Source organism: Panthera pardus, unplaced genomic scaffold (genome assembly GCF_024362965.1).
Source record: "Panthera pardus isolate Hobbes unplaced genomic scaffold, ASM2436296v1 HiC_scaffold_11, whole genome shotgun sequence".
NCBI lineage: Eukaryota > Metazoa > Chordata > Mammalia > Carnivora > Felidae > Panthera > Panthera pardus.
The window spans coordinates 101,322,612-101,347,408 of NW_026526666.1; the positions used below are offsets into that span (position 1 = coordinate 101,322,612).

At 50.3% G+C, this 24,797-nt stretch overlaps 1 protein-coding gene and 1 long non-coding RNA gene across 9 annotated transcripts in view; both read right to left on the minus strand.

The window, feature by feature from the left end:
* CAMTA1 (calmodulin binding transcription activator 1) overlaps positions 1 to 24,797 on the minus strand; it is an 851,930-nt gene that overhangs the window by 42,253 nt on the left and 784,880 nt on the right. The window lies entirely within an intron of this gene.
* Positions 2,100 to 9,620, minus strand: LOC128775915 (uncharacterized). The gene is made up of 2 exons (XR_008420898.1): positions 9,406 to 9,620; positions 2,100 to 7,478 (listed from the first exon to the last, which is right to left on the minus strand). It is a non-coding gene; the product is annotated as an uncharacterized LOC128775915 (long non-coding RNA).

Sequence of the window (24,797 nt, forward strand, 5' to 3'; positions counted from 1 at the left end):
TATATTTTAAAGGAAATGTATATATTTTATGCATATATTTTAAGTATGTATGTATTTTAAAATTTAAAGGAAATGTATATATTTTAAAGGAAATAGCTGTATTACTTTAAAATACTGGACACATTACAAAGTAGATCTTGATAGACAAAATGATTTAAGAATACTGTTTTGCAATTTATCATAGGCCTGACAATAGAAAATAAAGCATTTTAAAAAATTCAAGTTACAATATTTTAAACATCTTATTCAGAAATGAAAGTATTTCTCTGAGGGAGGAAACCTAAGGGTTGGAAAAATTTTAACCAGTAAGCTCCTCTTTGGAAGCGTCATGATCCCTGCAGGGTCGTCTGCCTACACATCACACGAGGATGTGCCACCGTCTGCTCTCCCGTGTCTGTATTATGCCACTCACTCGTGACGTTTTGAGTTTGGGAGGTGGTAACTTGTGCGCTACACCTCCTGTTAACACTCTACCCCCTGGACCAGAGTAACCTTCAAATTTCTGCAAATTCCCAATCAGTGAGGCCTAAACGAATGTATTATTGAGGCCAGTATCCCAACACCCCTTGGATTAGGTGGGAAGGCTAACGAGGTATGGTGCTTTCCACGAAACGGGGATGCAACATGATTTCACAGAGCTGAGGGGGTTGCCTTGCCTGACTGTCCTCACAGAAGCCCCAAAGCAGGCTTCTTTAATCACCCCACTCAGAGCATAGTTGGTCGAAAGATTCAGGGAGCAGTTAAGTAATGGAAGAAAGATTAATAACCAACTCAAAGGACAGCAGGTGCTAAACGTGGGGAGTATCCCTCACAAACCCCTAACACATCCCTACAATCTCCTGGTCTCCCCTCTTCCTTATTTTCCCGATCTCCCTTCCGTCTCAATCCATTCCTCCTCAACGTCTTTATTTCCTCCCCTGTTCTCCCCTAACTGCTATCAATCCTGGATCCAGGTATGCCTGTTTGAGGTGGCTGACAAAAATACTTACGATTAATAACAGATTAAGACCAAGGTTCACAAAAAGTAAAACTCACACAAAGCTATTGTACAGAAAACACATATGAGATTCTCCAAAATGCTTAATTGTGCGTCCCAAATTTGGCTGAATGCGGCAAATGAAACTAGACAGGAGGCAGTTTCGAGATCCCCGTCGGTCGTTTTGGATAGCAGGTGATGGGACAGACTTCAACATCCTTGTAATAAAGTCAACTGGGTTTGAAAGGATTGTTTATTGCCATTTAGTATTAACAGACACCAAAACACTGTTTCACAGAAGCACTTCTGCAAAGATCCAATGTGGTCTGACTTCACAGCTCTCTGATGATTTAAGTCAAGGGGAAATTCCATCAACTATTCCATGCATGTCTCTTACTTACTGCTCACTCTTCCCTGAACAGTATTTTATGATCCTGATTTTTACATCTAAAAGTAGGTGAGTTGATGGTTTTCAATTTCCTAAAGGAAAAGCTTTCTGCATTTATTTGGTTTTTAGTAGTTTATCATTAAGGAGCTCTAAACGGATTTCTCTTCTACAGGTCAGTGGCTCTTAACTTTAAAAAAAAAACAAAAAACAAAAAACAAAAAACCCTTTTTACTCTAATGAAATAATACGTCGTCTCGTTTGGGAATAATCCGGAGTGTAATGATAAGGCTGTGCTCTGCAAAAGTAATTTCTTTCCACAATTCTCGTGGGAAAGGGAGTAGCTGCCAGTGTTTAAACCTACTCGACAATAAGCCTAATAATTGACTAGTCGGCCGCCTGCTTACCAGTCGACACCCTCGGCGTCCCTGAGCCACCTCTGAGTGCCCACCGTGCCTGCTGAGTAACGTCCCTAGGCTGACACGAAACGTACAGAAGCTGGACCTCCCTTGTTAGAAAAGAACCCGAAACAATGGTTCCTACCCTTCTTGTTCACGGGCTCTCAGTGATGAAAGCTACAAACCCTTTCCTAGAAAAGTACACATGCACAAAAGTGTACATTCAGTATCAGGGGACTCCCAGACCCACGGGGCGGGGGCGTGGGTTCCAGGCTCAGGACGGTGCTGTGGGGATGGTCCACTGAAGCGTTTCCCAAACTGCGTGCTGTGGAACACTTTCCACGAGAGGTCACTCAGGAGACCACAGCGACAAAATGCCGTGTCAGGAGGTTTTGGGATTCCTAGGTTAAACACAACTAAATACATGTGCATTTTGTTAATGTAGGACTTTTTCTGAACCCTAACATGCTTACAGGAGCTAGAAATTGCTGGCGGAGAGCCAGTAGGCATGCTTCCTAAACGTATCTGAACCTTCCGGCATGGGGCGAGGAGAGCTTATTATAAGCATTTCCTGTAACCCATGTTCCCACAGAAGAGGTTAGGGACTGACACTAGTCCTAAAGAGCACCCCGGTACGGTCGGTCCCTGGTGAGGAAGTCCCTGGACCACACGCTTCATCTTCCTTCTTCACTCACCAGGCAGGGCACAGGCGCCACGCCAACCGGCCACGGACCTGGATAAAGTTATGTGGGTCAAGGGGGAGCGTCACCCAGGAGCTGGTCTGATGGTTCCTCTGATGGTTCGTTCTGTCACACACAACCACCTCCCCAACCCACACCGTCCGTCCCTCCCGCTGTTCCAGCCTTCAAGATACCTCAGAAGGGCTTCTCTCAACTCTCTCTTCTCTTTGTGCCATTTGAGAGTAAAAATAAGATTTCAATTACAATTGATAATAAGAATAACGTTAGGGTTATGTTATCAAGAAACTTAAATTTCTTTCTTCCAAAAAGTTGGAGACCTAGTCTTTGTAATTTCAGAGGACCATTCTGAGTTCTACCCTATGAATTAAGAATCTTCACTGGGGCGCCTGGGTGGCTTAGTCAGCTGGGCGGCCGACTTCGGCTCAGGTCATGATCTCGCAGTCTGTGGGTTTGAGCCCCGCGTCGGGCTCTGTGCTGGCAGCTCGGAGCCTGGAGCCTGCTTCAGATTCTGTGTCTCCCTCCCTCTCGCTCCTTCCCTGCTTGCTCTCTGTGTCTTTCTCAAATAATAAATATTAAAAAAAAATTAAGAATCTTCACCAAAGGGGAGCCTGGGTGGCTCAGTCGGTTAAGCATCGATTCTTGATTTCGGCTCAGGTCATGATCTCACGGTTTGTGAGTTCAAGCCCTATGTCAGGCTCTGTGCTGACAGAGTGGAGCCTGCTTGGGATTCCCTCTCTCCCTCTCTCTCTGCCCCCTCCCTGTTCACACGCTCTCTCAAAATACGTACATAAACTTGAAAAATTAAGAAAAAAAACTTCGCAAAAAAGTTCTATTTACTGAAGTTATTTTACATGTATATTTGAGTGACATCATTTAATATGAAAATATCAAGTTCACTCATCTATTTTGGAACATGTAAGTGTAGGCTATATATTATGTAGATTATACAGTTCAGTGTTTTACAGTATATAATGTGATACATACATGCACTTGTATTATTTTAATATTTTTCTCCTATAAATGCTGAGTATCTATCATGGGTTCAAAACGTTTCCCTTCTCAGGCAAGCCTGGGAACATACTTACCATTTGTTGTACTGTTTATCCGGGAAATATTATTCAATTGACTTGTAAGTTTTTAGAACACCATCAGTTTCAGTCTGGGCACTTCCTATTTTTTTACACTATTAGATAAAACATCTTTCACTCACACACACACACACACACACACACACACACACACGCCAGGGGATGGATTCTGGCTGGAGTAGAATGAATGGTTTCTTTCATTAGAAAAAACAAAAGGATATTTAAATGAATTCTTTATGGATTAATCCAAACCACAGTGTATAGTATATTAAGGACTTGAATCACATTTTCTGAAAATGGTCCTAGGAACTGTTAGTCAGCACCTAATAAAAGGTGAGGGTTCTGGTGTCTTCTTTAAGATGAGACCATGAGGATAAAATCACGGACTCCGCCTGATGACGAGTTTCTGTGGTTTCAGGATGAATGGTGCTTTCTTTAGGAACGTGACCATCGAGGCTGAACATCACAAAGTACCGGCTTCCTCCCAGATGCCTGGCTAGCCTCCCTTGTTTCTCCTTTGGGAGATGCTCCTGTCCTCTGCAGAGTTCAGGTGGTGCTGACCCCAACACTTGTTCCCAGGGAGGGAGAGTCAGGCCTTGCTAACGAGAGTACGGCCTCCTCCTATTCCGGTGATTGGACACATGAGTCCAGCTGAGCCAAGAACAGAACATTTCCTGGAACAACTGACAGAGACGCGCTGTTTTCCCGGATACGTTTGCTAAATTGGCAAAATATAAACCTGGAGCTTTGAGGAGTCCATCCCGCTATGCTGTGGAAATGAGAGTCAAATCAACATAGAAGAGAGTAGAGTCAACAGAGGGGGAGATGGGTCCCTAAGGATATCACTTGAGCATCTGGAACCAGTTGTGCCTGAAGATAACTCCAAAACCAGATCTCCTAAAAGTCAATAAATTCCCTTTTATGCTTTAGCCCGTCTGAGTTGGAGTTCTGTTACTTGCAGAGGACTGTAAGGTGACTCTACTAATTGAAATGTGGATCCTTTCACTAAATGAATACTGGGAAAGTCTGCTCCCATTTACAAACAAAAAAATAGTCAAATATTAATCACCTGTACCTCAGTAGTGCCAAAGTATCATTGGAATCTCTCTGTAAAACATGGGGAAAGTTGTGATGGAAATAAGCCGTCATGCTTTTTTGAAACATTTTGATTACCTGAAGAAATCAGAAAAAGACAATTCTGCACTCCAGTCTCGCTGGAGACCATCTGCCGTTGAATTCTGTACCCACGGCGGTTATCTACGCTCGTGCAGCCTTAGGTTACTGCCAAATCAACTGTTGTAACAGACACATCCCATGGAAGAGAATGGCTGTAGAACACTAAGATTTAAAGAGAACTCAGGAATTCTCTGGTTCAGGGGCTTTCAGTAGTTTTTGCCTGTGTCCCAGAGAAAGAATCAGAACCCAGTACACACACACACACACACACACACACACACACACCCATACACGCATGTGTGCATGTGCCCCTGAAACAAAAACTTCCCAAATCCCATACCAGGTACTCTGATTTTAAAAAGTGAGGATGCTGACCACTACATTAATTTCCTGAATCACTCCTCATAGATTTAGAAAACAGGTAAGGCCCTGATGCAGAGATACAAGGTGACTTCCCTGAGATTTCTCACTTACTGAGTGGTAGAGCTGGAAAAAACAAAACAAAACACCCTGGTACTCATCCTACTGTATTATATTAAAGCAAACAGCTGTTACCGATACCCATTCCTAGATGGCAAGCTTCTGGCCAATCGTAAGAAAGCCGGAAAGATGATGCAGGTGTCAGACCTAGCTATTTTACACGGGGACAGGCCAGGACTCTCCGAGACCCCTTACGTGAAAACCCCAATCCCCTAGGGACTCTGAACGGCTCTGCCTGGGAGATCCTGTGGCATCTGTGTCCAAATGACTAGCAGACAAGACTAAACTGGCGCGAGAAGCAGGGTGACGGTCAGGTTTGCTCTCGGCCTGAGGAAACACACCCTCATCACATCCCCCCTGCCGTATCCAATAAGTCACACTACGCGTGTCAGCTTGTCAGCGGGCAGTGGTTACGAAACTCCAGCTCCCAGGCTTCGTTACGCTAGGTGGAGCAGGGAAGGGAAGAGTTGACGTGCCTCCCTGCCCCCACAAGGAGCCGATAATCTAAGCTGGGAGGTGAGGGAAAAGGCGTCTGATGAGACAAGACTTGAGTTAGGCTCAGAGAATTTAGAATATTGAGTTGTTGTCAGGGCACACGGGAAGGCTGGCTAAGAGAGTGGGGCCAGATTCGGAGGCTGGTCAATGGCAGGCAGAAGAAAGGGGACAGATACGGAGAGACTAGTTAGTCCTGGCAGCTGATGAATGTTAATTTAATGTATTTGGAAGAACTCAGGTTATTTCCCATTACTTTCAATATTACAAAAATGTTACAGAAGTTTAGCATCACTAGCTTAACTCCTATGAACATGTACTCTGATTAAATTCCTTCCATACTTTACCTTCTTCAAAGTAATGTTATAATTTGCTTAACAGTTGACATACAACTGGTACTTTAAAAAAATGTGTTCACTGATCGATCTTCCTATATGTCACACGTCTAAAGCTATGCTCTATGTTCGGTGCTTGACAAGACAATGTAAAATTAAACCATTTATAGGAACCATGGTATTTTCAAAAGTAAAACGTGTTAGCACACGAAAGGAGCTTTCCTGAAATAAAGCATCAAGGAAAATCATACAGGCATTGTTAACGCACTCACTCCCAATGGTTTAAAAAAAAAAAAAAAAGGCAAAGACACTATTTACCAAGTATGGTACCATGGTTATAACAAGCCTCTGTGCTACACTGCTTGGGGCGGGGGTGGGGGAGCGTAACTATTTCCTGACAGTAAAGGCATCTCCTTGCCTGCCTGCTGTGCGTTAACCCCTGCCCAGACAGTGTCAGAGAAAAGCAAAGGAAGATCGTCATTTGACTTTGACTTCAGGGCAATCCACGCAGGATGGGGACAAGACCGTCTGTGATGGTCTTCACGATCATGAGCTATCTCCAATCTTCATGCTATTAGGTGCTGACACCCACAGCAGGCTCCCCGGCACTTGTTAAACGTGACTAATAGGGACACGCGGCCTTCAATGTCATTCAGTGCATCCCGGCTGGGCTTCTCCCGTCACCGCAGAAAAGTCTTGGTGGGCTGTCAGATCTTACATGGAATTTAAGAAAATCCATGTCAGGTGTGAGAAAGACAAAGTGAGCCCTACATCATGTCTGTGCTTGCCAGAAAGCCCAGAATGCACTTTACGGCCTGCCTCCAGAAAGTACATGAGATTTGATGCAGTGAATGTTACTAACCTCATTAGAACCCCCATTTCACATTTCGCTTTCCTGGAGCCTCGCTTTCTTTCTGCCTCATCCTCCTTTATTTCATCCATTTTTATCTTGCTTCACTGTGTAATATAGACAGCCATACCTTGGAGGTATTGTGGGTCTGGTTGTAGACCATCACGATAAAGTGAATATCGCCATCAAACGAGTCAGATAAACTCACTGCACATAGAACTTATTTTCACACTATAGTCTATTAAGTGTGCGATAGCATTACGTCTAAAAAAACTACATACCTTAATTAAAAATCGCTGCTAAAAAATGGTAACCATCAGTTAAGCGTTCAGCCAGTCATAATCACGGATCACAGGTCACCATTAACAAATAGAATAATGATAAAAAAAAAAGTTTTAATTGCAAGAATTACCAAAACGTGACAGAGACATGAAGGGACCAAATGCTGTGGGGAAAATGGTGCTGACGACTCCCTCCTTCCTGAGCAGGGTGGCCGCAAACCTTCACTTTGTAAAACGTGCCTGATCAGTGACGTGTGACACAGAGCAGCACAACAGAGCGAGGTATGCCTGCATCTCTGTAAGCTCCCTTAAATCACTTAAAAGAAAAAAAAAAACAGGTGAGGTTTACACAAACTGCATCACATGTTGGCAAAGCGATACATAACTGAAATACGTTCCCAAATCGTCGGCTTATGTACCGCGACAGGATACCGTGGTTGGTATTTAACAATGAAAACTTGGCACCACTAAGAGAGTCTTTTTGAAAAGATCGATGGTATACAAATATTCAGCCACTGGAAGCCAGAGAAAGCAATGCCCTTTAAATTTGAGAAGACATGACGGATACACAATGAACAGTTGGAAGAGGGGCGGGAAATAAGAATAAAGGACTTCCAGAAACCACCGCACCAGCTAGAGCACTGTGCCAAGTTTAACAAAATGGTCTTTACTGACCTTTCTGGGTGATTCCTAAAGTTGTGTTTTAAATAAATGTACTAACCATTCTGCCTTAAACGTTTAAAAACGGCGGCCTACAAGCACATTTCTGCAGCTTCGGAAGTTCCCAACAGCAATGATTAAGACAGCAGCAAAATTATGATGGTGCCCAGAGTTAACTCTAGATCCCCTAAAGGCACATTCCCTGCGCTGCCAGATGAGGGCTTTGAGAGAGCACCCGAACCTTAGCCGTCACTATGGGCTTCACAGCTTTCACTGGGGTGGAGGGCGGGGGGAGGTGCTCAACGTCAGCGGATTCTTTAACATCGCTATCTGACACGAAGTAAAAAAAAAAAAAAAAATCCTCAGTTCCACCTGCTCTCTATGCCTATGCTCTCTAGAACAGTCCAACATGAATACACTGCAGCAGTGACAGCTGCTAATACGGACAAGATGGCCCAGCAGAGTCCTAGAGAAAACAACCATGTATCCATGTGTGTGCCTGGCAGAAGCAGAAAAGTTGATTTAAACAACTCTTTAAATAGTACACTGTTGTTATTCACCACTGCATTAAATACTGTGTTTCCACTTTGATTGTTTGCAAGGGAATTAGTAATTAATCAGGATGACTGAACAGAGGCCCCTTAGATATTCACACCAGCGCTCCTTCCCTTTTTCACTCCTAGGCTAAATTTATTTGGGAAACACATATCCTGTAAATAAGTGTTATTTTCTAGAACATTAAACATTATTACTCCCTAAATCTATACAAGGAAAAGAATACACATAAGCTTATTTGCTATTGTCTAACGTTGGTCTTAAAATAATATTTTCCCATAAACACACGCCATGAAAAATGCTACCGCTTCATGTATTTCTATCACGTTCCCAGGCAGTAGTTTCTCCATACAACACAGTTTCTCTAGGAAAACTCTGTAAAATTCCTTCATGCAGAAAGAAAAAAGAACTCCTTTACACACAGCGAGCCACCTGACCACATATGACAAAATTTGGGTGGGGGGGGGGAGCACAATTTTAAAATTTCAGGGTTTGGTTTCACTGGTGAAAGAAACAGAATGCACACAACCAAACAAATACGTGAGGCTCTTCTGTGATATTTAAGAGCACTTCTCACGTTCACTGAATCTGCTTTGCTAATTAGACACTTCAGGTTAATCAGCAGAAATCATACCAAGCAATAGTGGACAAAATATAAAATAGACTAAAATTGTCATCATTCCCTGGTGAACGAGTTGATTTAAGAAGACGCTTTGCAAGAGCACTGCAGTTTCGGAAATTTGTTTTGATGCCTACAGAGACCTATGGAGATTGAAAAAGTCTCAACATTTGAATGTCATCACAGCCACCTCTTAAAGTTGTGCACTACCTAAATCAAACCACGGGAGATCCTCTAAGTGCAAGAAGGCCACACGGAGTCTGTATTCCAGCCCATCTGAGAGTGGCTGGTGGAAGCAAGGGTCACTGTGCCTCTCCTGTCCTGGTCTGCAGGTTAAGCCAAACTCGCGAGTTCTTCCAAACCTCTTAGTCTCTGAACTCAACCAACTTTCCCCGCCGGTTCTACGCACAGATTAATAAGACGTTCATTCACTCCATTGGCTTGCTTAGGAAAGGCAGCCTCCAACCGCCTAGTCCCGCAGAGGCGCCTGGGGCCGAGCTCGGTGCTGTCCCGGCCCCTTTCCCAGCGCCCCGCGGAAGGGGCACACGTCCCGACCCTTCTCTCCTCTCCCCGCGAAAGGGGCTCCTTTCCGGATCTTCTCTTCCCGCGGAGGGGACACCAGTCTTGGGCCCTCTCCCTTCCCTCCCCACCCCCCGCAGAAACGGAACCTATCCCGTCCCCTTTCCCCGCCTCTCTCCCTGCCGAGGGGGCACCTGCCCCAACTCTCCCCGCCGAGGGGTGACCAGTGCCCCACAGTCCCCGCCAAGGAGCACCTGTTCTCCGCCTTCTCCTCGCGCCCCGCTGAGTGGGCACCTGTCTCCCCCTCCTCCCCGCCGAGGGGCACCTGTGCCCCCTTTCCCCGCCGAGGGGGCGAGCACCTGTCCCCGCTACTCGCAGAGGGGGCACCTGCCCTCCCCCGCCGCCAAGGGGCACCTGTCCCCCGCCCTCTCCCTGCCGAGGGACACCTGTCTGCCCCCCCCCCAACTTCCCGCCGAGGGGCCCCTATCCCCCGCCCTCTCCCCGCGCCCAGCCGCGGGAGAGGGCTCTGGATCCGAAAAGCCCGCCGCCGAGCTGCGCCTCGCAGACAAAAACCAGTCGGCGGCCCCGTGGGCGCCCGCGCGGCTCGCGCCCCGCCGCCCCCGCCCGCCGCGGCCACTCCCCGCACGCGCGCCCCCAGACCGCCACTCACCCAAACACTCCACTCCCTCGCGCACACACGCGTGTCCTCACACCCGCTCCCGCCCTCGCTGCCTCGCATCGACACGCGCGCGCTCGGCCTCGCTCCTCACGTTCCCCCACACCCCCACGCGCCCCAGGAACACGCGTGATCTCACGCCCACTCCCCAACCCACCTCCTCACGGACACGCTCGCTCCCACGCCGGCCCCGCGCACTCACGCGTCCAAACACGCCCGGTCCCCTCGCGCTCTCCATCCCCACGAGCGCTTCCTCCCCACTCGCTCCGCAGACGCGCGTGTTCGCACACCCCGCTCCATCAACACGCGCCGCTCACGCTCGGCCAAACACCCCCGCCCTCGCACCCGCGCCGTAAACACACGCGGGACCCACGCACACTCACGCGCCAAAACACTGCCCGCTCGCGCGCCCCTCGCGCTCCCTCCCCCTCCGCCGCCGCGCGTGTCCTCGCACCCGCTGCCCTCACACGCCCCGCGCCCCCTCACGCGAACACGCGCGCCCCCCACGCCCCGGCCGCCGCGCGCGCCCGCCCCCGGCCCCGCCCCCGCGCGCCCCCCGCCGCCCCGCGCGCCCCCGCCGGCCGCCGCCCTCGCCCCGCACGCGCCCGGCCGACTCTCCCCTCGGCCGCACGCACACTCACTCGGACTTGGAGAGCACGGCCACCGCTCGGTCGCGCTGGCGCCGAGCCGCCTCTGCGTTCCTCCTCCTCTCCCGCGCGGCCCCGCCCGGCCCGGCCCCGACAGCCTAGCCCGGCCCCGACCCGCTCAGCTCCACACGCCGCAGCTGGAACGACTCGGGCTCCGGGTACCGCTGTCTCCCCGCCACAGCCCGAGTGCGCCGCCCGGGCCAATGGCGGGGCGCGGCGGTGAGCTCACCGGCCGCGGCCCCGCCCGCCAGGCCGCGCGCGCCAATCGGAGGGCGCCACGTCACCCGGAGCCGGGCAGAGGCAGGTGTGGGGCGCGGAGCCGCTCGGCGCGGGGACTGCGCCGGAACTGCGCCGGAGCCGCGCGGCGCCGCGCTGGACGGCGGGCGGCCGGGCCCGGAGGGTGCGGGCGGAGCGCGGCCCCGCGGCCCCGGGCGCCCGCACTCGGGGCCCTGGCGGGCCACGGCCCCTCGCGACGCCGCCGCCTGCTCCGCGCCCTGAGTCGGGGAGGTCCGCTAGGGGGTGGGCCGCGGTCCCCTCGAAGGCAGGGACGGCCCCGAGCCCGACGGCCGCGCCCGCTCCCCCGGGCCCACGGCCCCGAGAGGCTTCCTCCGGGACCCGCGCGGCGGGGGGCGATCGGGCCGCGCTTGCAAGGCCCGGCGGAGCCGCCGCGCGGCCGGCACGCCGACTCCCGGCCGCGCGGCGCCGTCGGGTCCGCGCGCGGGACCCGCGCCCAGGGGCCCAGCTTACCCGGGCTCGGCTCCCGGCGCGGCCCCGGCGCGCCCTGCGGCGGCGGCGTCTGCAATGCAGCCGCGGGAGGAGCCGGCGCTGCGCTGAGCGGCGAGCGGGGGAGCGCGGAAGGCTGGGCGGGAAGGAGGGGCGCGGGGCGCGGCGAGCCCGCCCAGGCCGCGAGGGCGCGGGGCAAGTCCTCGGGCGGCAGTGCAGAGGTGCACGGGCGTCGGCCGGGGCTCGGCCGCGGATGTCTGCTAGGGATGGTGGATGGCGGGCCCCCTGGGAGTTCAGGAGCGTCCGGGACTCCCTTGCCGGCGGCGCAGGGCCCCACCTCTTTAGCTGGAGTTCCAGGGCCTCCGCCCACTCCTCGGGGTCTAACCCTGGTGTCCAAAAGTTCTGGCTGCGGCTTGGCTTTCTCACTTGGATACTTCTGCCTAACGACCTCTCGCCTCGCCTCCTGCCCCATGTCCGAGTCGCACCTCTCCATCAAGGCTCAGCGTCTCCTAGCAGCCTTCCTAGGCATCCCAAGTGGACACCACCACCCCTTCTCCTTTCCCTACATTGGTCGCCCTGCTGCTGCTATTCGAGTGCTGCCGCCCCCGCACCCACCTACGGTCTTGCACATGGAGAGCGCTTGACCCACGCAGACTTTCCGTGAGGCTATCTTCTCTTTTTATCCCCCATGTTGTCAATTATCTTTGAGATTGATTATTTCCCTTTCCTGACATCTGGGTTAAAAAGAATCTCAAAACGTGGGGACGGACTTTTTTCTTTTTTTTAATCCTATCCAAACACGCGCGAAAACAACCACAATATTATGCATAGCCCTTAAGCTTCTACAATCAAAAATGCATAACTGGCTAGAGGCCAAGCCCAGGACGCTCCTGGTGAGTCTGGGTCCTATTCTGCGCCACGCTTCTGAGCCAAGGAAGCAAGCAGGTCGTGTGCAGCCTGACTCCTGGGGGCTGACCCTGTCTGCAGCAAGTCCCTCCCTGCCCTGGCAAAGTCACAACACCCGATGCTGTTCGGAATCCTCCAACAAGCCTTTCGTGTGCCCGCCCTCACCTGCCTCCATTCACCCTGCTTTCACCGCACAGGACCCCTGCCCTTCCTGACTCTGCTTCCCTACTCCCTTTATCTGCTAGGGGCACCCCTATGCATTCCTTAAGGCCTGGCTCCAGCCCCCTCATCCCCAGCATTGCTATCGCAGCGCTTCCTGGGTGGGATCTGCTTGCTTCCAGGAGAGGCAATGTCAGGGCCAGTAGTCAAGGAAGAGGGCTCTGGAGACAAACCATCTGGGTTCAAAGTTAGACTCTCCCAACTGCTAGCTGTGTGCTCCACTTGTGGTCCCTTCGTATCCATGGGTGAGAGTTAAATGAGCCAGTCGATGTGCTTATACCAGCGCCTGGTGCATAAGGCACACTCAATACTATTTGGCTGCTACTAGAAGTCAGGTTATCTTAGGGTGGTGAGTAGTGAGTGACTGGAAAGGGGAGGGGAGGGCTTCTGGGCTTCTGATAACGTTCTATTCTTGACGTGGGCACTAGTTTTGGTTTGTGAAAACTGGATGAGCTGAGTTTCACATACTTAGGATAATGTGCACTTTTCCATATGTATATTATACATGAATAAGCTTATTTATTTTTGAGAGAGAGAGACGGAGAATACGAGCAGGGGAGGGGCAGAGAGAGGGAGAGAGACTCTCCGGCTGTCAGTACTGTCAGGAAGGAGCCCGACGCGGGGCTCCAAGCCACGAGCCGTGAAATCATGACCTGAGCTGAAACCAAAAGTCCTCCACCTAACAGACTGAGCCACCCAGGCACCCCATATATTATACATTAATAAGAAGCGCTTTCAAAAAGCTGGTTGTTACTAGCTGAGACCGAGACAGTTCTAATCTCCTGGAGACCAGGAACAAAGTCTTAAGCTTATCCTGGCACCTTATGCAACGCCGGGCACACTGTAAGTAGTCAGGTGATAGTCGCTGAATTGCTCTGAATGGACCGTGAGCAAGAGAACAGGGAGGTGGGACCACGAGGGGCAATGCCTGCCCTTCAACTCTACAATGCCCAGTGACCCCAGTGTAACCAGGATCCAGGCTCAGGCACTTGGACCCTGCTAAAGAGAAGATGCCTCCAGTCTTCTCTGTCTTTCAGGCAGGGGTATTTTTTCTTGGGTTTGTTTCAAAAAGGCAGAGGTTCGGCCCTAGACATCCCAGTTGCCTGAGGAGGGGCATCGGTGGAACCCGTGACCCTTCACCCTTCCTCCAGGAGCCCCAAGTCCTGACTACCTGACGTAGTCATCGATGCTTCAGCACATCGGCGGTGCCCTGGTGATACAGCTGGGGTCAGCAGCCTGGAGCTCTCCTTTCAGGAGAGCTCCCGAAGTGACATTTCTGCGGTAGCTAAGTCCCTTCCCTATTCCTCTGCTGGGCCCATTACTCTCCTGGAAGATCTGTCACTCTGACTCCTCACAGCACTTCTGTCTCAGGATGGAGGCCACATGAGCAAGTGCCCTCTTTGGGCCCATTAGTGGAAAGTCAGACGGCGCTGGGTGGGGTATGCTGGATGCTTCTGAAACAAGTCCAGACCTCTGATAGCATGCTAGAACCAAGTACCCACAGGCTGTCTTCCCTTGTGGGTATTCATGTTCCTTTCTAGCAGGTTAGGAAATGACAGGGTAAGGCATGCGTGTGCTTAAGGCAAAATATCACACTAGACTTTTATGGGGCTTTGAGTACATCTGGGTTGTCTTTGAAAATAGGGAAAAAGAAAACTTTGCTCAGTGATGTGGTCCCTTGGCAGGGACCAAGTGCAGTCATTGCCCCTTGAAGCAGGGATCTCAGCCCTAACCTCTGCGGAGGATCTCATGGTGAACCAAGGGGGTGCATCCGGGTGCAGAGGAGGAAGACAGGAACTACCGTTTGTTGGATCCCCATTCTCAGCCTGCCATTATGCTGGCCACTCACAGGCACTGCCATTTTTTCTCCTGCAAGTTGGCTATTGTATAGAGGGAAAAATAAAGGCCTTAAGAAGTCCGAGAAATTGCTTAAAGGCATACAGATGGTAAGCGGCAGATCAGGGTTTTAGGTTCTGAGCCCGTATTCATTTTGCTTCTCTCTGATAGTTCTCCACATACCTCAAATCTCTTGCTGCCATTTAGGTACCATTTGTTTAAGAAGCAGCCTGGGAGGTTTCTAAGAACCACCACATTCTTCTCCCCAGCCCTGGCAACTGTGAAGGCCTGTTTATGTAGAGATGTAGACTCTACCCAGCCAGGTCCCTGAGTAACTGTGATGATGAGACCTTGCCCTACCAACTGACATTGGACTTGGGCACAAGTGAGAAATAAAGCACTAAGATTGGGTAGTTTGTTAGTGCAGCATAACTGTGTCTCGACTATCTCCTAAGACATAAAATCTGTTTCTAAATATAGCAGATGTATTATTTCCAATAAAAAATAGCCAAATGGGAGTCTTCTCAAACTAGATGACAATTTAAAAATAAGTGTAAGACGCATATTCAGTGTATCTTTAAGGCACTAAGACATGGTGGAGAAAGAAGAGTCTTTTCAACAAATAAGGCTAGGACAACTGGATATCCCCATGCAAAAGAATGAAGTTGGACCCCTACCTCACACCATATATAAACATTAACTCGAAATGGATCGAAGATCTAAATGTAAGAGCTAAAACTACAAAATGCATAGAAGAAAACATAGAGGTGAATCTTCATGTCCTTGGATTTGGCAATGGTTTCTTAGATCTGACATCAGAAGCAGAAGCAACCAAGGTTGTGTGTGTGTGTGTGTGTGTGTGTGTGTGTGTGTGTGACACAAGGGGGGTGGTGATAGATAAATTGGGCTTCATCAGATTTAAAATTTCTGTGCTTCAAAGGACACCATCAAGAAAGTGAAAAATATAGTTCACTGAATGCAACTCATGTATGTCATAAGGGACTTGTATCTAGAGCATAAAAAGAATAATTACAAATATATAGTTTTTAATAGCCTACTTTTGTGGTGCCTGGGTGGCTCAGTTAAGCGTCCAACTTTGGCTCAGTTCATGATCTTGTGGTTTGTGGGTTTAAGCCCCGCGTTGGGCTTTCTGCTGTCAGTGCAGAGCCCGCCTTGGATCCTCTGTCTCCTTCTTCCTCTGCCTCTGCTCCTCTCATGCTCTCTCAAAAATAAATAAATGTTAAAAGAATAAAAAAAAATAGCCTACTTTTTAAGAAGTGGGCAAAGGATCTGAATAGATAGTTCTCCCAAGAAGATAAACAAATAGCCAATAGCGTATGAAAGGACGCTCAACATCATTAGGCATTGGGCAAATGAAAATCAAAACCCCAGTGAAACACTACCTCACACCCACTGGGACGGATGTAATAAGCAGGATGGATAATAAGTGCTGGTGAAGATGGGAAGCACTTGAAACCCTCATCCCCTGTTGACGGGCATGGAACATACAGCTGCTTTAGTAAACAGTCTGGCAATTCTTCAAAAGGTTAATCATAGAGTTACTACATGACTCCACAGTTCCAGTCCTAGGTATGTCCGTGAGAAATGAAAACATATGTCCGTACACATGGACATTCATTTGGCAATAAGAACGGAATGGAGCACTGACACATGTTATACCATGGATGGATCTTGAAGACATGCTAAATGAAAGAAGCCAGCCCCGAAAGGCCACATATTATATGATTCCATTTATATGAAACGTCCTGAATAGGCAAAATGATAGAGATTGGAAGGAGATGAAGAGTTGCCTTGAGCTTGCTGGGGAGAATGGGGCATGACTGCTAATGGGTATGGGCTTTCTTTTCTGGAGGAATGAACATGTTCAAAAATTAGACTGTAGTGATGTCTGCACAACGCTGTGAGTCTACTAAAACACTTTTGAATTGTACACTTCAAATAGATGAATTGTATGGTGTGTTAATCATAGTTGTAAAACACCCGCAATAAGAGGAGAAAAAGAATGAAATATAGAAAAGGATCAGTGGATTAGCTTTGGAAAAGAAGTTAACAGATACGAAGGGGAAGACCAAGGTCAGGGGGCCTGATGGCCTATCCTCAGAGACAGTCCATCCACCCTTGCTCACCAAGCCTCCTGTGTCCAGCCCAGTGTGGGACACATGTAGGTAGGGAATCCACACAGAGAGGCCCTGCCAGGTGACTGCTCAGTGAGGAGACAAGACAGACAAAGGGGAGGCACTGAATCAGCGATGGTGACACCCAGGAGCAAAAGGAGGTCAGAAGAGGGACCATTTCTAATTGTGCTTCTGAAGGGCTGTAAAAGAGCCAGGGCTGAGTCTGTCAAATTCTTGCCTGCTGTGATTGCCTCCTTACCAGCTCAGGATCCTGGAGAGAATAGCGTCCTGAACTTGGGGTTCCCTTTGAAGAACTCCCTGGTGTGTTGGGGTTCTCCATCACAATGGTTGGCTGATTCAGGGGTGAAGGTAAGCTTTGCAGAGAGCCTCAAACATCTCCAGCTGAACTATAAATGTCCTTGTCAGGGCCCCTGAGCCTTCCATATGAGGGAAATGCTGAGGGTAGGGGGAAGGGCTCAGGCCTGGGGTCAGCAGCCTGGGCTCTGGTTCCACCTGCACCACTAACTTCTTGTGTGGCAAACTCTTTTCTCTTCCTGTGCCTTGATTTCCTATTTTGCAAAATGAGGTCAAAGACCATGTAGATGTGGTGCTGGTGTATGCCCAGCTTGACCTGACCCGTCACAGCAATCACCCGTGCTCCAGCTGCAGGGATTCTGGATTTGAAACCACCAGTCCTATGAATGCGGCTGCACGCATGAGCCCAGGCAACCCACAGCATCATGAGAACTAATTCACGCTGGTTGTTTTCAGCCACTAAGCTTTGGGGTGGTTTGTTATGCAGTAGTAGATAACTGTAGGGGACGGTGGGGAGAAAAGGTGTTTTCTGCTAGGGTAAACCATGCTACCACGATTTAAATCAGCCTGGGAAGTCTGTCAGATCTAATCCGGAAAGTGGAGGAGATGCATTAACCATCAGCCTGAGAACTTGGGGATTTCTCTTAAAGGACATAATCCAGAAAGAGAATCCAAAGAATCTGGGTGAAAACACCAACTCCTTCTGCCTAGAGGCTTAAACAGGCCCATCTGTTCCCTCCCTTCCCCCCTGTATACTATACGCATGCCAGATGATGAAATACATGGCTAGTCTCTCCGTGAGGGTGGGGCACAGCAGAGACATGCTTTGCTCTAAGGGGCACAGAGTGTCAAAAAGGTGGATAATCCAACATGCATTCAGGAAGTGGGAGTATGTGGTGATAAAGCACTCAACATGCTTTAGTGTCTGACAGCCCAGAGTCTGAATCCCTAGCTGTGTGCCATCGGAGAAGCCACCTGACCCCTCTGAGATTCAGGTTCCTCTTCAGTACAATGGGGATAGGAACACCTCCTGAAAGCACGGAGAGGATGAAATTGGATAATTAATGGAAAGTGGATAACCTGGAGCCTGGTGGGCACCCAAGGAGAGCTTGGGGACTAGGACTATCTTCGCGATACACTCTAGGATCTTTTGAAATGGTGGATTCTTTCCCACTGTGATTTACTCCCTCTGCTGTTAAAATGAGCTTGCCTTCCTAAGCACACGGTAGCTGGGTGAGGGAGCTGGCCTGGATGCCTTAGGCATGGCCAGTAGTCACACACAGAGGGAGAAGAGAGATTCTCGCCCAGTCCTATTTCGTAGTCATTCAGGAGGAACTAAGACAAGATGATCCAGACCCCTTAGCACATGCCAGCGTAGCTGGAGGGTCCTTCCCAGGCCATCCTGAGTATGCACCTCCTTTCACTTCAGCAGAGTCCCACCTGTTCTAGGTCTCTGGGCAACATGGTCCTTATGGAAAAGTGGCACAGCGCTGTGAGTCTGAAGGGTGATGGGAGCCCAGTGAGCAGATGCCACCCGGGGAGTGGAGAGGCTTACTCTTCCTCTTGGGGCGGAAGCTGCCATCGTCACCATCACCATCATCGTCATAGTCATCATCATGGTCGTCATGGTCACAGTCATTGTCGTTGTCATCATCGACATCATCATCATCATCATCGTCATCATTGTCATGATCATCGTTATTATTGTCGTCACCATCATCATTGTCATGGTCATCATCGTCATCGTCATCATCTTCGTCATCCTCTTCATCATCTTCGTCATTGTTATCGTCTTCATCATTGTCACCATCATCGTCTTCATCATCATCTTCATCATCGTCATCATCATCATCGTCATCGTCATTGTCTTCATCATTGTCACCGTCATCGTCTTCATCATCATCATCATCAGCGTCGTCGTCTTCATCATCGTCATCGTCATTGTCTTCATCATCATCATCGTCATTGTCTTCATCATCATCGTCGTCATCATCAGGATGACAGTCACTGACCCCAACTGCACTCCTTACCCACATTCATTCTTCCCATGTTTATACCAAGCCTGGGAAGTAGGTGCTACTATTATCACAGCTTACACAGGAGGAAACTGAGGCACAGCAGGGTTATGTAAATTGCCCCAGACTGTGCACTAGTGAGGAGCAGAGCCCCCTGAAATCCCACACTCTGGAGCTGGAGCTCTTAGCTGCTTCTCTGTTGGGCCTCACAGGGAGCCAGAGGGCCAGCAATAGGGACAGGTACAACCAGGTGGAACAAGGAGGCAAGGACAGGGAGTGACGGCCCCTCCTTGATCAAAAGACAGTCTTGGCCGCTTGGCTGACGGAGCTGCTGCACCCCCAACCCCCAAGCACCCTTCCTGAAGCCATGCCAGTCAACTCAACGGCCACCTTTTGGTGCTGGTGGTGGGGTGGGATGCTCAGAGAGGCAGGGTCACATCTGAGCTGTGAGCCCTCTAAGCTGGGCCAGTCAGGCCAGTCTGGGCCTGGGCTTTATTTGAACCAGAAGCCTAAAACCGCTAGAAGGCAGAGCTTCCAAGCAGTGAGTCCTCCGTTCAGGAGTCAGAAGGACCTGGGCACGCCTATTTGCCAGCTCTGACACCTTGGAAAGGGTCTGTTCTCCAGACCTCAGTGTGCTCATCTATAAAATGGGGATGATAATAGTGGGGCACAGGGTCATCGTAAGGACTCAGTGAGATATAGCTCATAGCCTGGTGCCCAAAAGGTGTTGTCATTTTGTCTTAGCTAAACAATAGAGCAAGGTAACCAGTCCACGCCCTGGCCAACATAGTCAGAAAACTCCAGCATGAGCCCTGGGGTCTGAGTCACTGGCCCCCTGTGAGGTCTCAGAGGGTGGGTCTGGGGCCTTAGAAGAGCCCTCATGGCAGTGATGAAATCCCCTTCAGGCAGAACTTCCCATTTTGGAGAATAACTCTGTAAGGGGCTGCATCGTGTCACCCTCAAATTCACTTGTTGACGCCCTGACCCCCGATACCTCAGAACGTGACTGCATTTGGAGACAGAGCCTTTAAAGAGGTGGTTAAGTTAAGATGAGGCTGCTAGGGTAGGCTCTCATCTAATCCATCCGGAGTCCTTTCCTTAACAGGGGAAATTAGGATACAGAAAGATACCGGGGATGCAAACATGTACAGGAAAGAGCCTGTGAGGACGCAGTGAGAAGGCGGCCATCCGCAAGCCAAGGAGAGAGCCCTCAGCAGAGACCAAACCCGCCGACAGCCTGAGCTCAGACTTCCAGCCTCCAGAACTGTGAGAAAATACATTTCTGTGCTTTAAGCCGCCCAGTCTGTGGTATTATGTTATGGCTGCCTGAGCTGATACAAGCTCTCTCTTCTACGCACAGTCCTCCGCCCCTCCCTGTATCTCTTTGCCTGCCTGAGGGCTTACAGACCCTCATGTGCAGAGTTCGTGGTCCCCTTCAAGGCTGCTCTTGCCAAATCGGGGCCCAAGCCCCCAGGATCCTTGTGGAGAGGAGCTCAGGAAGCTCGAGTCCTCAGAGTCTGAGAGAGCTCCACAGGTGCCCCCCTGGGCTGCTGCCGCTGGCCTCTCCTTGAGGCAGGAGAACTAGAGACCCTCCAGAAGAGGCTTCCGGGTACCCACTGTCCAGTGGGTGTGAAAGGCGCTGTTTCCCCTAAAGCTATACTCAGAATGCACTTATTAAAACTGCCACAGTGTGCTTTCTCCCGAAGTCAACACTGTGCTTTTTTAACGTGGAAATCTGATTAAAGAGAAAAGAATATTCTCTTACAGGCAACAATTGAGTCAGAAGACCCATACAGTGTATTCATGGTGAAAACCACTTTGACATCGGCATCCTGACGGTTGCTGCCTACCCAAACCCGAAGCTCATGCACCAGAGAAGACAAGAGCTAGAAAGTTCTCCTTTTAAGGAAGCAACTAGTTACTGCCTGGGAATACTAATTACTGAGGTCAGGATGGCACAGGTGATGCTGTCGCGTCACGTCGTGTTCTGAGTTACCAAAAGAAGAAAAAAAGGCAGTCAAAAGGGAAGGCACGATTAGAGGCAAGTGCGTTTTAAATCTGGCGCATCTCAGGGAAGTGGAACTGACACATTGATTCGGGGAGAGTTTTAGATTCCTTAGGTGTTAAAGCGAGAGAAACAAAAACAAAAACGTGACCGGGGAAAAGCACAGAGGTGTACCCCCACGCACACATGTGTACCCCCACCCCTAGCCCATCTCTCTTTGACACCCCGGGTCACGTTTCTGCTGTGGCTCCTCGTGGTGTGGCCACCACCCCACACAGTCCGGCCACTCACCAGCTCCTTCAGGATCAGCAAGGTGGGTCAGTCCCTTGCTTGGCCCTGCTACCCACGGGCCTGAGGAGCACCGTCTACCCATTTCCGAAGAGAAATGCCCTGAATGCCTGCAGCCCCACTCAGTGATCGTCCTGGCTTTAACTCACTTTTAAGTAATGTAGGAAATGTACAACGTGCACCCACTCACTTTCTTACTGGGTGTCAAACACAGGAATGTCAGGGGGAGGAATGATGTCTTTAGGTGCAGTCAGGCCCTGGAGTCAGACTTCCTGCCGCACATCTGCTTTCTGCTCACAGCTTGTTCTCTCCTGCTGCTTTTCAAGTGAGGAGCCCAAAGACTCGAGATGAATGCGTTAGCCATTTCCACGTTCCAGAGAACAGGGGGCTTCGAATGCATGGGGCCCAGCCTCATGGGGCTGTGCTTGCAATGGTTCTGGCTTGGCCCCGTAGCGCCTCCGTGCGGGACCTCCCGTGTTGGGACTACTTGAGGGAGCTCCACGGGCATTTACTGCTCCCGAATGACCCAGGCCAGGCCTTCCCGTGTCATAATCACTGAGCTTATAAAATTAGAGCACTGATGCATTTCTTATGCCTTAAGAATCACACTGAATTGTTAATATCCTAGCGGGTGGCCGAAGGCTGAACCTGTGTCTTCCCTTTCTCTCAGAGGTGTATTACTGAACAGGAATGCTCTTGCCTAGGTCCCCACCCTGGCTCTGGAGTCCCCATCTGCACCCAGCGGGTCCCCATTTGCAAGGTCAGATCTATTCCCATCAGTGTTGGCAGAAGGAAAAGGAGCAGTGTGGGAAGAGGGGTGCTGGTTCTGTGGCTCCCAGGTCCCATCACGGCAGCGGGGGGGGGGGGGGGGGGGAGGGGAGGTCAGGCGGCTCCAAATGGAGCCGCTCATAACCCTGCAGCAACAAATGGAGCCATCTGGAGAACACTTGAGCGAGAAGAGAACACGGCTAGGGCCGGGCTGCCGTCTGCAGGATGGAAATGGGCTGCGGGTTCATTTAGAGAGCAGCACAGGTTGTGGCACAAGTGAGTAATTTAAAGAGGTAATTGAAATAATACATTAGAATAATAAGCTTAGCCATCAGAGGCTCCTAGGATTTCTCACTTAATCCACAAGTAGGTGTACTGATCTGCGATCTACTTACTTCCGCATCTTCTGCCCAGGCAACCTGGAACCTTGGGCAACCCTCTCTGCAGAAGACAAAGTCTCCACCCAAACCATTTTGTCCTAATAAAATGCGTTCTTCAGTCCCAAAGGATTGCTGAGGACTCCCCGGGATCTGTGTGGGGGCACTGCTTTAAAAACAACAGCAGCAGAAACTACCGAAAACACACTGGACGCTCACCGTTTCCTCTCTCAGCAAAGACACAAAGAAACTGGGGGGAGGCGCAGGGGAGGCAGGGGAGGGCAGGTGGGAACGGAGGAGGAGGAGGTGTTGTTCTGCTCAGTAACATAATCTAACCTTGGTCAAAAAGAAGTCTGGCCTTCATCCTCGCCTTTGAAAGGTGGTCTGTAAGCCCTTGGGATGTTATGCCTCGCGGGAGTGTCTTTGTCATTGGATAGACTAAAAATATGATTTAAGGCGAGTGTGGGTCATGGGACGTTTGTAGGGTGGGGTTGGCCACCCTGAACACTAAAGGGACCAACAGTGTGATTTAGGATGGAGGCCTGTGGTCACACAGTATCAGCCAACTCTAGAGAGGCAGGGGACAGGTCAGCTGGGTGGGCGACTGCTCATGTCCACGTGATGGAGCCCGGATAAAAGCTCTGGGCACCAAGGCTCCAGTGAGCATCCCTGGTTGGTGATACTCCATGAGTACGGTCACACATTGATGCCGGGCGAGTAGCACTGTCCACAAGTCCACACGGAGAAGACAACAGAAGCCGGTTTTTTGGTGGCCTCCTCGTCTCCGTCCTTTGCATTTCTTCTCTTGGCTGGTTTTAATATGTATCCTTTTTTTCTTTTTTTTAAGTGGGCTCCATGCTGGTGTGGACCCATGACCCCGAGATCAAGACCGGAGCTGAGATCAAGAGTCAGATGCTTAACATGCTGAGCCACCCAGGAGCCCCATTCATCTGCATCCTTTTGACGTAATAAGCTGTAGCTGAGTATAACGGCTTTTGTGGGTTCTGTGAATCCTTTCAGTGCATTAGCGAACCTGAGCATGGACTTGGGAACCCCCGAACTTGCAGTTAGTATCAGAGCTGAGGGTGGTCTTGTATGGATTGTGTGCCCTCTGACCTCATGGTTGGTTAATGCTCTCCCTTTCTTTCTACATACGAAGAAGACTGCTGCAGACAAATATTACGGTTTTCATACAGGATCAGCCTCTGTCAAACACATTCCCTTCCTGATGGGGGCACAGAGGGATACCCCTGGCTCTGTCATATGCTCCCGTAACACTCAGAACCTGCCTCTATGGAGCACTCATCACACCGACTGTGTTCTCTGGTTTGCCTTGTCTTGGGCCGTGAGCCCCCAGAGGCAGGCGCATGCACAATTGACTTGTAAAACCCTGCGTCCAGCAGAGTGCCTCTCAGGAGGCGATGGCGCCTGGTCAGTCCTGTACCCCCTCCCCAGCCTGGCTCTGACATCAGGGAGGACATCAGGGATGCTACAGCCTAGAGCTAAGGTTAATCAGCAGTGAGGATGATGCTCACAAAACACCACTGGCTGTCCATCTGTCCATGTATCTGCTCATCCAACCATGCACCCGTCCATCTGTCCGTTCCTTCGAAGAAACATTTATTGAGCACCTACTGTGTTCCCAGCCTCTTGGGGCATGATGATAATTAAGACAAAAAGTCCTTGGCTATTCTCACCTTTGTCAATGTCATCCAAACCCCTTGGCCCACCTCCATGCAGACATGTCACAGACTTCTCTCTCCTGCCCATCTGCTTCTTTGAGCTCTGGAGCCAACATCCACTCACTCGCGATTGATTTTTCACACGATGTCCCAAAGGCCCTTCACACTCAGCCCAACTTGTGACTGGTCCTCTCCAGGCTAAATGACACAGAGCGCTCATATCCAAGCCACCTGCAGTTCATACTGATGCCACCTCCCGAATGTCTCTTGACTGTGTCCCTTCTCTCCAGAACCACCAAGTCCAGCATGGTCTCCAGACTGGAGGAGTAACTAGTCTACCCTCACCAGCTCTGACCCTCCTTCCATCGTACTCCAAACAGCAGCCAAGAGCCCTTCTTGAAATGCACACCTGCTCATGTCACTGCCTCTCAAACCCTCAGTGCCTGCCCTCTCCTTGGGGATAAAGTAAGCTCTCCTCAGCCTGGCCCACACAGCCCTGTACTTGAGTACCTCGCTGGCCTTTCTGGCCTGATCCTTGCTTCCCTTTCCACCTCATCAGCCTTCACATGCTCCGTTACACCACGAGGCTCCTTCCCACTGCACAGCTCTCTGTACATGCTGTCCCCTCTGCCTGGAATATTCTTGAATATTCTTGCCTCCCCTCTTCATGGAGTTAACCTCTCCTTCTTC